This window comes from Mirounga leonina, unplaced genomic scaffold (genome assembly GCF_011800145.1).
Source record: "Mirounga leonina isolate KUSES-001 unplaced genomic scaffold, KU_Mleo_1.0 Mir_126, whole genome shotgun sequence".
Classification (NCBI taxonomy): Eukaryota; Metazoa; Chordata; class Mammalia; order Carnivora; family Phocidae; genus Mirounga; species Mirounga leonina.
This window is the reverse complement of record NW_023270314.1, coordinates 30,835,397-30,850,268: the sequence shown is the minus strand read 5'-3', so window position 1 is coordinate 30,850,268 and position 14,872 is coordinate 30,835,397. Positions and strand designations below refer to the sequence as shown.

Below are 14,872 nucleotides of genomic sequence, written 5' to 3'. Positions count from 1 at the left end.
CTTAACTCATGGACCCCACTACCACCACCTAAAGACATACCCAAAAAAATCACTCTTAAAATTTTCTCCATTACACATTTCAGGAGGGCAGCATATTTATGAACAATTTTCTATTTTCCTATCCAGTTTTATTCCCCCTTGACTTACTGAAGAATGCTTTCAGAGTGTGAGTACACCAGGAGTAAGCAAACATCCAAATCTTACCCTACCAAAATCTTAAAATGTACTCAAAATCTTTATTTTAATGTACTCAAATTCTCGGGCAAAAAGGTCATCATCTGAATGTAAAACTGAATTACTATTAATATACTTGCAAGCACCAAAAAATGTAATGAAAAAGTGCAGCTACAGTAAGAATAATTTTAAAAACTCATACTGCATAAAGTAAATTTAGATTATCTTTAAGAGTATAAAACAAAATAAATCCAAAGACAATTTCAAATTTTCATCTGCCCAATAAATTAAAGCAACAAAAATAAAAATCCCACAAACTTTTTACTGTAGCTCTTAACCAACAGCAAAAAAAGTGGGACGATTAAGCCAACAGCCAAAGAAACAGGAAAGAGAAAGCAATGGTCTAGAAAGAGATTTGATTCTTATCAAAATTTTTAATACAGTTACCAATAAAACACAAAAACTACCAGTTATTTAATAACGTTTTGCCTTCAATATTCTGCTGAAGTAAGCAGTCATATGCTCGAATTAATTTTTAAAATGAAAAATGCGTCTATTAATATGCTTTTTCCGAAATTCGGTCAAAATTCCGAAACTGGAAAATTTAAGATCAGCGTCCAATAGCCAAACATTAAAAACTTTGGGATCAGTTCTGCTTAAAAATCTTAGGTCACTGGCAGTATGATAAAGATGTTAGAAGCAATCCAAAATTAATGATAATCGCTCAACTCGTAGACGCTGTAAGAAGTCCCCTACAGAAACATGTCGGGGGTATTTTACAATTCCACATCTGAATCTGTGAGTATTTTAATCGACTACTTAAACCGGGCATTTACTTTTAAAACAATTCTTCCAGAACATGTGTGGACAGCAAGACGGCCAGCGATCTCTAAGAAATGTCTGTAATGGTTCAAAATTCCTAGGTGTGAGGAGGCGCGACTCATTAAGCTAAGTTTAGATCCGGCCCTTTTGTTGTCAGCCCAGGAAACGGGTTTAAAAACGGGGGGTGGGAGAGAGTTTGAAATCAGGACGAGGTAAACGCTGATGCCTAGCAGCGCCGGCTCTTCCCTATTCGCGCACCGAGAGGTCACGGCGTAGTAAAGTTTGGTTTCACGAGCGGGCTTGGACACTATTGACAAAAGCAAAGTCTACGAAGTAAAGCGAACTCGGGGGTCGGCGAGCGCCCGGAAGCCCAGCAAGACACGTTTCCACCGCAGGGAGGGGGTGTATGTGTGCCGACTCGGTCGCGGAGCCTCTTGCCTCAACCCGCCCCCCCCCCCCGACCCCGAGCCCAGGCGGCGACAGGCTCCGCCGGCAGAAGCGGCGGGAGCCGGGTAGGCCACAAGGAGGAAATGGGACGGGGTGTCGGCAGAGAGGCGGCGGCGGCCGGAGCGGGGCCTCCCTCGCGGGGTGGCGAGAAGGAAGAGGGGCCCGCCCCGCCGCAGCGTCCCCCGCCTGGAGAGGCAGCTCCAACTTTCCTCCCAGCGCAGGACGCCGTCTGGGCCGCGCGCGATTCCGAAACTTTGTCCGCCCTCCCGTCGCCCCCGGCCGGCTCCTCCGCTCCGCGCCAGCCCGTAACAGCCCCCACTTCGCCCCGACAGCTGCCGGAGTCCATCCGCCCCGGGGTCGGCCCGTGTTTACCTCAGGCCGAGGTCGAGGCGCTTGCTCCAGCGGCGGCGGCACCACTGCCGGTCCCTAGGTCCCCGTCACGACGCCAAGTTCCCCAACATGGACTCCTTAGTCCGCTTTGAGTTGTTCCGGAGGTCGCTAGGGCGCCGGCTCTACCCGCCGAGTCGGGAGGTGGCGGCGCAGCGGAGAGCGGACCCGGGCTGCGCTGCTCCGCGCGACTTGCGCCACCGCTCCTCCCCCTCCCCCCGCCTTGTCTGGCCTCCTCCCTCCCCTCGCGTGCCCTCCCCTCTCTCCCCCTCCGCTCCGCTCAGCCGCGCCGCCACATGTCGGCGCGCTACGGTGACGACGGCGGCGCGGGCGGCGGAATCCGCCGCACTCCCCCTACTCGCTTGCTGGGCCCTGCGCGCACCGCTGCAACGCTCAACCGGACCACGGGGGGGCGCTGGCAAACCACCCTTAGCGACCTAGGAACGTGGCGGGCGGAGTGACGTCACGCGGCCTGTGAGCGGGAGGGAGAACGGCAGCGGGCTTCTGGGAAACGTCTTCCGCGGGCTGTCATCCTCCCACCCTGCGGACTGTGCGCAGGCGCCGTGCGTGAGGCGCTCGAGTTGGCGCTACGCGGGCCGAGGAGCCGCTTAGCTGCCGCGGACAATGAAGGAGGCCTTTGGGGACCTGGACGTGAGGTGGTCTGCGTGGCCTTTGCTACACTATCTTTATGGTAATCCGATATTGAAGAGCGTTCTTAGGCTGTTTGGCGGTGGGTTGAGTTTTCACCCGGCACCCACCGTTGCCCAGCTGAAATACACCTTACCGGCAGGTTGAAGTGTCCTTAACTTGAAAGCCCACCGCTTTCTTTTGTCCTGGCGGCATTTAAAACATGCTTAGGGGAGAGGTTTCCCCTGTGGTACATCGAGTCTACGCATTTCCCCATGTCTTAATTCCCACAGCAAAAAAATTAAACTTGATTATGATTAACTTAGAGGACTTCCACTCTGTGGTCAGGCAGCGGCGTGATTTTTCGATAATTTGTCGGGACCTGCGACGTGGAGCCTCTGTGCCTTGTTTATTCCCCGTCGGGTCGTTAGATCTTTTGTTTTACTTGAGAAACACCTTCACAGGCTGCTTTTTCAAAGTCACTGCCCCTTCGACCTCACAGTTTCTCTTCCGGACAATTTCGGCACGCTCCTGACTGCTCCTCCCCCTCTTCTTCCAGGTGGTCCTTTCAGCCCCCCGCGCACCCCGGGGTCCTGCTGACAGCCCCGCGGGAGGAAGCTCAGGCCCCGGGCCGCCCCGGGCCGCCCCGCCCACGCGGCGTACCCCAGGTCTCAGGCTCAGCCAGCCGTGCGGCTCGCACCTTCCCTGCCGCCTGCCCCATCCCCCTTCTGTGCACGCTGCGCCCCCCTAACCACGACTTGCCCAGAATGACTCTCCTCCCCACGTCCTCGAGACCCCGCCGGCAGGCCACCTCTCTGCCGCCCGCGCCCAGACTGGGCTGGTTGCCATGCCCCCTGCTCCCCGGACTGTGAGGTCGCCTCTATGGCACCCTCATCCTGTGCGTCCAGTCTGGTCCGCTCCGTGTCCGCCTCACACTGTGAGCTCTGGGACAGTGTCTCCCAACAGCTCCTGGCACAGTGCCTGTCACTCAGTGAGAACTTGGTCAATAATTGCTGGAGGAATATATGAATGGCAGCCTTGTCCCGATCTCAAAGTCTTTGGAGTTTTACAACGTATAGTTTTTGATACGAGGTTTGGGGATTTAGATGGGCTTTTCTGTGTTTGGAAAGTTTGAAGGAATGATGATCTAGAGGAGTTAAAATGGTTTTTTTCTAGTGGAAGAACAAAAATTTTTATGGGCGGCCTTTCCCTGTCACTATCAGAGCAAACAGAATTCCGTAAAATAACCAGGTCAACAAGCACGATGATGAGCCATCCAACAGAATAAGGGTGTAGCTTTTTCATGTATACATGCACATCTTCACCCTAGAGAACGCGACCTCTGGGAATGTAATTTCAGGTGGAGACTAATGGGGCAACATTCTTCTGTGGATATTTTACATGATAATCTTTATTTATTTCTTAAGAAAGTATGACTTCTTAAATTTTAATTAAAGGTCAAATGACAATATCTGCCAATAGAAAACTATAATTTAAAAAAAGGCAATAACAGTATACCATTTCAGCAAAACTAAACGATATAAATCCTTTTTTTCCCCTGGGGCCATTTCCCCTTTATCATTTTATTTTATTTTGTTTTCATCATGATAAATGTAGTCTTTAATCCCTACCCACCTCCCCTTTGGTAACAATCAGTTCTCTATAATTAAGAGTCTGTTTCTTGGTTTGTCTCTCTTTTATTTTCTCTCTGCTCTTTTGTTTTCTTAAATGCCACATATGAGTGAGATCATATGTTATTTGTCCTTCTCTGACTTATTTCACTTAGTTTTATACTCTCTAGCTCTATTCATGTTGCAAATGGCAAAATTTCATTCTTTTTATGGCTAGATAATATTCCATTGTATATATGGACCACGTTTTCTTTATCCATTCATCTGTCGATGGACACTTGGGTTGCTTCCATAGTCTGGCTATTGTAAATAATGCTGCAGTAAACATAAGGGTGCATGTATTCCTTTGAATTAGTGTTTTTATATTTTTTGGGTGAATACCCAGTAGTGTGATTACTGGATCATAGGGTAATTCTATTTTTAATTTTTTGAGGAACCCCTATACTGAACAATAAGAATTTTTGGATATATTTATTCTCTGGCAGATAATTAATTTTCCACTAGGTATTATGTGAGAATATTTTAGGAGAAAAATGCTTTTGATGCTAATGTACTTGTGGTTTCTACTTTCATGTGGTTTGTAATAGGCCATCTCTTGCCTCCCCAGGGAAAAGACTGTGTATTTCTGTACCTGCAGCATCCTCCTAGTTAATGCTTGCATATGAGGATTTGTTACTCTTTCTGTGGTTTCAGTATTTTTTATTTACAATGTAAGAAAGAGATACAGAGGTTTAAATGATGAACTATAAAATGCAGGAGTAAAGATTGATATATCAACCATCACTGTCAACATTTAAGATTTGATTATAACCATAAATAACACAAATGATACGCATCATAAAGCAACCTTCAACTGAAGGCCCAATTGGCTTATTGTACTTTACCCAGCACTTAAACTATCAAACATGTCACACAGCAACAGAAACCCATACTGGCATCTTTAAAAAAAAAAAAAAAAAGAAGGGTAAACAGTATGTTGATTTTGAGAAAGCTTTACCAGAGATAACTGCTATTATTAATTTAACTACTATAAGTTGAATACAAAATAACATTGAAATTAAGAGGTGGAATCACTGTGTAAAGGCACTGAATTGAGTTGGAAATATGACTCTCATATGGATGATACCCTTGCAGTTTTGAACAAATTGCCTAATTTTTCTGGTCCTCAGTTTTCATATCCATTACAGTGGAAAATTGTATTTTAATGATCTCTGTGGCATTTTTATAACAGGAGTGTATGAATTCCACGGGTGTACAGTTTAAGACTCTTACAAGCAAAATATGACCAAATATATAGTATCTTGGTAAGGAATGAAAAATACATGCTATAGGGAAAAGTTAGTTTACAGGAATTTAAAAAAAAAATGCTGGTTTCTCTCTGTTTTCACAACTGTGCAGAATTTTAATCAAGATGATACTGATTATTACCCAATCATTTTCTATGTGGAATTAAATTTACTTCAGCACCAATCAGTTGGGTGTCTACTATTTGGGAGGTGCTGTGAGATGGTTATAGATGAATGAACAGAGTCTCAGAGACAGTTTAGTGGGTACAGATAAGTACAAAAACAAACTAAGGAAGAATATAAGTGTCATAAAAGGAATAAAAGCAGAAGTGCTGGTTGGGAAAGGGGGTGTCAAATGAGGGAGAGAATACAAAAAGGACCAAGGACAATTTCATAAAAGGACAAATCTGAACAAAATATATTCAGATATTATTCCATATTACAAGCTCCAGTTTCTCTAAGGTTGGTTTCCCATCCCCCACAGCACCTCTTACCATTTTTTTTTTACCACTCCCCTCAAGTCTCAACCTCACAATTACTCCTGCAGAGCCCCTCAACCCTGACCCAGCAAAAGATCTCGCCACAGTCTTTAACTTTCTTACCTTCTTTCCCTATACCTGCAGTCTATCTATAACTGTCTATATCCACACACACTTGTTGTCCTCTACCACAGAGGAAACACCTCTTGCTTAATGCTTACTTAGCTCTTTCTACTTGTGCTGTAGATCTGTTTTTTCCGGACTTCGGGATTTACAAACCATTAGCATTTCTAACAGTTTAGGAACTGACATAGGTAGGGCTGCTAACTTTTTCTTTTTTTTAAGATTTTATTTATTTATTTGAGAGAGAGAGAGATAGACAGCGAGAGAGGGAACACAAGTAGGAGGATTGGGAGAGGGAGAAGCAGGCTCCCCGCTAAGCAGGGAGGCCGATGTGGGACTTGATCCCAAGACCCTGGGATCATGACCTGAGCCAAAGGCAGACGCTTAACGACTGAGCCATCTAGGCGCCTGGGCTGCTAACTTTTTAATCTTGACAAATAATGGTATACATTTTTAAAGTCTTCCCATCTCTTATAACCCTCAATTCCTTTTAAAAAAATGCACTTACAACATTAAAGAACTAAATTTTTATGAACTATGCTGTTTATTTGCATTTCCCTCTGGAACAGTGAAGCCATCGCAGCCCTGGTACTTTCGGGACTCTGCTCTGAAATGGATCCTCTCTATTCCCTCAGGGCCCACCTATGGGTTACTCTGTCTCCAATATTTTCAATCTCTGCTTTACTGGGGATTAATTTATCTTTCTTCTCTCCAAATCTAAAAATAGTTTATATCTAAGACTACTTCCTCATTTCACTTTCTTCTCACTTGTTTAAAAGGTAATAAACATTCATTTTAACAATTCAGACAGCACAGAAGTATAACAAAGTATATTTCAGAAGCAAATAAAGAAAAAGATAGTTTTCCTCTCCCTATCCCAATCCTAGAAAAAATCAAGGCTGAAAGCTTAATGTTTCCCTCCATACTTTTTCCAATGGTTATAGAAACACATATTAATAGAAATTTTGATTTTTACAAATAATGAATTACACCATGTATATTTTTCTGAACTTTTTCTTATTGAGGTTTATAATGGATACTCTTATCTAGCTCATTCTTTTAACTAGCTGCACAATATACTATTAATGTACCATAATTTTTAAGCCATTCCTTTATTGATAGATAATAAAGATTTGTCCAGATTTTGTGCCATTATAAACATTGCTAGAATGAATGTCCTTATACATGTATCTTTTTAAAATTGTGCAGTGTCTTTCTATAGATGCAAATCCTTAAAGTGAGATTATTGGGACAAAAGATATGTGCACATTTTGATAGATACTGCCTGGAGAGAATATATATGGATTTTTTTTTTTTTCTTGTTTGTTTTGACATCCAGCATCCATCTCTTTTTCTGGTAACAGCACCTCATTTTCTTTAGAAGAATTAGTCCTCCTCTATTAACCTTTGGAGTTACAAATGGTATTGACTCCTCCATTGGCTTCTACAATTGATCAATGAGAGTACAATATCACAGAGTTATAATATTCTATAGTTCAGGGATGGACACATGACTCAACTCAGGGCAGTAAGAATTAGATCAAGGACTTTTCTTCTCTGCTAGACTTGTTGCTCTAAGGATGTAAGCTCTCTTCATAAAGAGAGACCATTACAGAAAATGACTTCCACTCAGAGGAAGACAGAACTAAGACTTGGAAAGAAACTAGATTCTAATGATAACATTTTAGTAGATTCCATCTAGCTATGTCTAGATTTTCAGTTACGTGACTATATAAATAACTCTTGGCAGGGGTAGGGGGATGAGTTGGGTTTTCTGTTACTTGTGACCAAAGATGTTTTGAGTGAGACACTGCCAGATTACCTCTAGAATTATTGCAGTTCACATTCCAATCAAAAGGTAGAAGAATGTCTATTTCTCTATCTCTTACCAGGACTGAAGCATGAATCTTACATCTTTGTTGGTGTAATGTGCATTAAATACTATCTCACTAATATTTTAGTGTTTCCCTGACTACTAATAGGGCTGAAATTGTTTTCATATATTTTGAGGCTGTGCATAATCTTTTTATGTTTTTATATTGTTGCTTGTCTTCATCTTTTTCTGATCTTTTTATAGGATCTTTTTTTTTTTAAGATTTTATTTATTTATTTGACAGAGAGAGACACAGCGAGAGAGGGAACACAAGCAGGGGGAGTGGCAGAGGGAGAAGCAGGCTTCCCGCCGAGCAGGGAGCCCGATGCAGGGCTCCATCCCAGGACCCTGGGACCATGACCTGTGCCGAAGGCAGACGCTCAACGACTGAGCCACCCAGGTGCCCCTATAGGATCTTTTTTATGTTAGAGCTCTTAACTCTTGGTGTTCCATATATGTAGATACTATTTTTTTTCATAATCATCTTTTGACTTTGCTCATGGTGGCTTTTGTCATAAGAAGGTTTTAATTTTTATATTGTCGAACCTGTCCATTCACTCTTTAAACCCACAACAATTAGGCTTATGTCATCACCACTCCACTGAAACTGCTCCTGGAGAAAATCACCAGTGACCTCATACTGACCAAGTGTAATGAACTCTTTATAGTCCTCAGCAAGCAGTTATTGTCTTGTATTGACTGCCTGCTGTGTACCAGGCTTTGTGCTGGGCACTGGTAGTATAAATAAGATATTGTTCTTGCCCTTAAAGAGTTGACAATTTATTGCAACAGTCAACCAGATGAACATATTTTAATATGTAATTGATGCTGATGTTGAGTTTGTGTTATGGGCTGAATTGTGTCCCCCCAAAAGTTCACGTGTTTAAGTCCTAATCCCCAGCACCTCAGAATGTAATTGTATTTGAAGACAAGGTCTTTAAAGAGGTGATTAAGTTAAAATAAGGTCTTTAGCATAGGCCCTAATCCAATATGACTGGTATCCTTATAACAAGGGGAGATTAGAACATAGACATGTGTGCACACAGAGGCAGGAAAAGATGGCCATCTACAAGCCTAGGAGAAAGGCCTCAGAAGAAATAACCCTGCCAACCTCTTAATCTCAGACTTCTAGCCTCCAGAACTGTAAGGAAATAGATTTCTTTTGTTTAAGCACCCAGTCTGTGGTCCCTTGTTATGGCAGCCCTAGCAAAAGAATATAGTTTGTCTCCACAACATCCCTTCCATCGCTCCCCCTGGTGAAGCATCCATGTGGTTGTAGAAGGCAAAGATTAAAACATACCAACAATTCCAGGAATGAACTCTGATTATTTTAAAGCACTCAAGGTAATCCCATACTTCTTGCCACAGTGAGTGGTTTAGGAAACCCAGACTTTGACCAGTTTGTGTCTGTGAACCTTGAATTGCTCTTGACTCTGAGAAAGATTTTTCCTTATTCTTTAAATAAAGCTGCTAAAGCCTGCTCTCTTTCCATCTTTCCATTTGGATGGTGAGGGTTGAGAATATAAACCCTGGAATTACTGCAGCTACTGTCATTGTGAACAAAGCTAGCTTTAGGATAATGCTGATTCTAAGGCAGAGCAGAGAAGGAGCAAAACCAAGTCCTTAACATTATTAAGCCACTGAATCAAATCAATCCTGATACCTGCTCAGTTATGTGAGCCAAGAAATCCCCTTTTTTATTTAAGCAACTTTTAGTTTTTAAAAAACTTACAAAAGGTCTTAACAGTTATAAGATACACAGGGAAGGGAATCTATCACACATTGAATTCCCCAGGAAATATACTTTGACACAGAGATTCAGGTGCAGAAATTTCACTGGAGATTGCTCTTGGGACCCACCTCTGGAATGAGTAAGGGAAGTAAGATTGGACAGAGGAAGAAGTTAAACTGTGATGCAGTCCAGCAAAGGCATCAGTCTTTCCTACAGAGAGTTCTGAAGACTTTATGCTACCTCAATGACCGATCATTTTGGCCAAACCCAGAAAAGTAAGGAGGCCCTCTTGAGCCAAAGGTAAGTTCTGGAGTAGGATTCAGTTGAAAGCTATCAGCCTCTAATACTTCTAGCAGCTGGTGGAATGACTTTGGTCCTAGATGGGGAGATCTCTGCAGTGTACCACATTTTCTATGACCATTCACCCCTTTACATATAATAAGTTCTAGAAGCAGCTCTTCCAAAGTTCCATTGGGTCTCTTCCTGGAGAAATTTATAAGAAAAGTGTTCGTAGGATTAACTACAGCCCTTGAAGCTACTTTTGGGGCCATAATTGAAGCTGATCATCTCCTTCCTCTGCTACCCATTCTAGATTCCCCTCACCCTCTGCTTGTCAAGGTAGTTTATTTAGTGCAGTGACCTAGACCTTCTTCTCTGAGGGGACTTAGCCCTTCATCACTAGGTCCTTCTCAATTTGTGGCTGTTGCACTTGTCCATGTACCATCTAAATTGGTCAAGTGGAAACCAAGACACCCAAATGGATTACTTGAGTATCAAACATATTCTTTCCTGTCTGTATTGTATAACAGCAGTTCTACTGAAGATTAGGGTCAGTTATACTTTCCTGCTGGTTTCTTGGAACGAAGACCTTGAAGTGACCTGGCACTTTAGCCAGCAGTAGCTGGGGTTTAATGGGACTCTTCCTGAGGTAGCCAAAACCTCTAACCTCTGGGGAAAAAAGGTTAAAAATTCCCAGAGTGGATCCCTAATAATCGGTATACAGAAATACTCCTACTTCCACCCTTCAGCTACTGGACCCCCATGTATTCTCCCTACTGGGGACCCTGTACCATGTAATGAATTGGGGGCCCTGTACCATGTAATGAGTTTACCTTGAGTCCTGGAAGATGATGTCCCTCCTCACAAGGTATCCTTTGCAAGCTAGCACCTCAAATGAATCTTCAACAAGTCATTCCAGTGCTCTATCAGTCTAGCAGTTTGTCTAGGTGGTGTAGTTTATGAAAAGATCAATGGATCCCATGGTCATGTGCTCACTGCTGTATTAAATACCTGGTCATTGGACCAAACACTTTAAATCCTCAATGGTACTGGTTAAGAACCTTCAGGCAGGAGGTCTAACTTGGAATATGTTGATATTCCAGTCAAGGTAGACTGATACTACTTCCAGGGTGGAATGAATCCAATGTAGACAACTTGCCACCAAGTAACTGGTAGGTCTTCTAAAAGGATGGTGCCATATTGTGGGCCAAGCATTGGTCTCTGTTGCCGGCAAGTTGGAAATTTATAGTGGCAGTAGATAGATAAGCCTTGTAAGTGGGCGTCCATGCTATTGGGCCTATGTATAATCTCCATTCCTGCCCCGATTCTTATCACGTCCTTGTTGGCGCAACACCGGTGTAACCAATGGCAGAGACTGGGTGATGTTATCTGGGTGACAAGTTACTGTTTCTTGTAGTTGTTTAGTGCCTCTTCTGTGATGGATGCTCTCTGTTGGGCATTAACATGTGAAACAAAGATCAAACTTCATATCCACTTTTATAGATTCAACCACATGCCTCTTTCCCAGACTTCTTTATCTCCTCTCTCCCTCCAGACTCTGACCAAGCAAACAAGCCTTTTGCCAGTGCCCATAACTTTCCACTCAGAGTATACTACCAGATGCACAAGTCAAATCTCTGCTCACTTAGAGGTATTCCCCTTACTTTCAGGGCCACTCTTAAGTGGCTGCCTGTGGCACTTGGACAGTGGGACTGCCACATTTAGGTCCCCCACATCCTAGGGTACCAATGGAAGATGGGAAAGCAAGACCAACCATGAGAAATAAAGTCTTTATTGGACCCAAACAAGGAGCCCATGGGTCTTGAGGACCTCTTTGTATTTATCAGTTGTCTTCTCCACATCCTTCTTGGCCTGTTTCTGCTACCTCATGAGCTACTACTTCTTCCTATAATGGAACTGGGCTTCTCCTTTCTCTTTTCCTCTAGGGTGGCCATCATGGCCTGTACTTCCAGGAAACCTTGCCAGCCAGGTGCCCCAGGTATGCAAACTTCTGAGTGGGCTTCAGATGCACAACCTTGAGGGCAGTAAAAACCACCATTCACTTTTTCTTCTTATGAGGTGGGGGTGACAGGAGCAGGAGTGAGATCCCATCAAATACCATGAGGCAGTCAAGGTGGCTGGGTCTTACTTGGTCTTGAGCAGCAAAATGCCTTGTACCATTCTGCCAAAAGATGTAGCTAGGGGCCCAGAAGTAATAGGAGACTGGAAGTGGTAGAGCCCACAGGATGAGTTGGTGTTCATGCATTTGTGGAAGAAGACCAGGTACTGCAACTTGTTTCAGTAGAAATTGCCAGAAATGTGGATGCCCTCACAGTGCATGACCACCAACTTCCTGCCTGGCAGTACTACTTAGCCATGATGCTCACCTGACAACACAGGAGATGGCCTTGGCTATCCATGTACTGTGACTAGCCCCAACACCATCTTTGGTATCTGCATGGAAAAGGCCAGGAACCATTCAACAAAAGATATTTAAGACTCCACTGCAGATGACATGACTTCACTCCAGAACCCAAGGGATCTGTGTTGTGATTGTCCCACTGGGACTTGCCATAAGCTTTTAAATTTATATAGAGGCAAGAAAGTTCAAATATACAAGCAGAAAGCAAAAATCTTTATGAATCTCATCATTAGAGACAGTTCTTGTCATCAACATCCTAATGAGCATCTCTTTAGACCTTTTCCCATGTAAAACTACCTATATGATTGCTGTTTTACAACCTGCTTTTTTGTTCAATAATACGATAGTGAATCTAGATATGCATCATTCCTTTGTTTGGATATATCATAATTTAACCAGCTTGCTGTAGATAATGAGTTCTTAACTGGATGGTACTGCCCTCTAGAGTATGTTTTGTGTCTAGAGTATTTACATTTTGAAATACATAATATTTTGTTACAAATTGCTTTCCTTTTATTTCTCTTTAATATTACAATTAGGTATATTTTGTTTTAGGCATCTGTGACTTCCATTTCAGGACTGTAAAGGAAGTGTTAACAAAATATTTATTATAAAAGGACTGAATTGGCTAGGATTGAGAAAAATTGCTTATAGATGGACATAGAGTATTTCCAATTTTCAATATTACAAAGCATGATTTAATGAACATCTATATGCATTCATCCTTTGGAGTAGGTTTGTTACATTAAAGGGTATGGATGTTTAAAATTTTGACACATTGCACCAATTTACCCATACACCAACAGGGCACAAGAGTGCCAGTTCCCTCATACACTACTCACCAACAGGAATGTAATCCTTATGTCTATCCTATTGCTCTTCACATAAAGGCTAGATAAAATTTTCTTAAAATTCATTTTATGTCTAGGATAAATCTAGAGTCTTCCTCATGATTCTGAAAGTTCCAGGAATTTACTTTATTCCTTGTCACTTCTGGTTTTAATTTCTGACTTAACTAATTTCTCTTTCTCTTCTGTGCTTTGTTTTGTTTTGTTTTTAGTAATAGCTATTTTGAGATACACTTCCCACACCATACACTTCACCCTTTTAAAGTGCACACTAGAATGGTTCTTGGTATATTCAGAGTTGTGCAAACATCCTTGCAATCAATGTTTTTTTCTTTTGAAGATTTTATTTATTTTAGAGAGAGAGCATGTGCTCAAGGGAGGGAGGTGGGGGGATGTGGGGGGGGGCGGGGAGGAGTAGAGGGAGAGGGAGAGAGAAACCCAAGCAGACTCCAAGCTGAGCATGGAGCCCGACATGGGGCTCAATCCCAGGACCCTGAGATCATGACCCAAGCCAAAATCAAGACTTGATCGCTCAACCGATTGAGCCACCCAGGTCCTCCCCTCAGAATCAATGTTTTAAGAGCATTGTTTGCATCACCCCTTCCCCAAATCCTATGCCCACTAGCAGTCACTCCTCATCCCCCAGCCCCAATCCCCTAATGCTAGGCAACTACTAATCTACTTTATGTCTTTATGGACTTGCCTATTCTGGATAGTTTATATAAATGGAATCATAAAATATGTGAGCTTTTCTGACTGGCTTTCCCTTAGCATAATGTTTTCAAGGTTCATTCATGTTCTAGCATGTAACAGTACTTCTTTTTTTATTCATGTTTAATTTGTTGAATAATATTCTGTCATATGGATATACCACATTTTATTTATCTATTCATCAACTGATAGGCATTTTGGTTGTATCCACTTTTTGGCTATTATGAATGATGCTGTTATGAATATTCATGTATAAGTTTTTGTGTGAACATATGGTTTTATTTCTCTTGGGTATATACTTATACGTGGAATTGCTAGGTCCGTATGGTAACTGTGTTCAACCATTTGAAGAACTGCCAAACTCTTTTCCAAAGAAGCTGCACCATTTTATATTCCCATCAGTAATGTATGAGGATTCCAATTTCTCCACACACTCAATAACACGTGTAACTTTCTGTGTTTTTGATTACAGCCATTCTATTGAGTATGAATTCGTATCTTGTTGTGATTTTAATTTGCCTTTCCCTGATAGCTAGTGATGTTGGACATCTTTTCGTGTGTTAATTTGTCTGTATACCTTTGGAGAAGTGTCCATTCAAATCACTTACCCATTTTTTTTAAGTAGGTTCCATACCCAGCATGGAGCCCAATGCAGGGCTTGGACTCAGGATCCTGAGATCAAGACCTCAGCTGAGATCAAGAGTTAAACACTTTAGATGTTTGGTAGAATTCCCCTGGGAAGCCATCTGGCCCTGGGCTTTTGTTTGTTGGGAGATTTTTTATTACTGCTTCAATTTCCTTAGTGGTTATAGGTCTGTCCAGGTTTTCTATTTCTTCCTGGTTCAGTTTTGGTAGTTTATACATCTCTAGGCATGCATCCATTTCTTCCAGATTATCTAATTTGCTGGCATAGAGTTGCTCATAATATGTTCTTATAATTGTTTATATTTCTTTGGTGTTGGTTGTGATCTCTCCTCTTTCATTCATGATTTTATTTATTTGGGTCATTTCTATTTTCTTTTTGATAAGTC

The 14,872-nt window shown here is 42.3% G+C and overlaps 1 protein-coding gene and 1 pseudogene across 4 annotated transcripts in view; both read right to left on the bottom strand.

The window, feature by feature from the left end:
* The window catches only part of SCAF11 (SR-related CTD associated factor 11), a 76,579-nt gene extending 74,452 nt beyond the window's left edge, over positions 1-2,127 (bottom strand). For 3 of the 4 annotated variants that reach the window (XM_035002815.1, XM_035002817.1, XM_035002818.1), the window contains exon 1: positions 1,816-2,021. The gene's annotated coding sequence lies outside the window, so the exon portion shown is untranslated. Of the gene's footprint in view, positions 1-1,815 lie in introns of all 4 variants that reach the window. The other variant, XM_035002816.1, reaches the window with a different exon arrangement.
* A 9,524-nt stretch (positions 2,128-11,651) lies between these two features.
* Positions 11,652-12,681, bottom strand: LOC118009031 (annotated as a pseudogene).
* Positions 12,682-14,872: the final 2,191 nt, after the last annotated feature.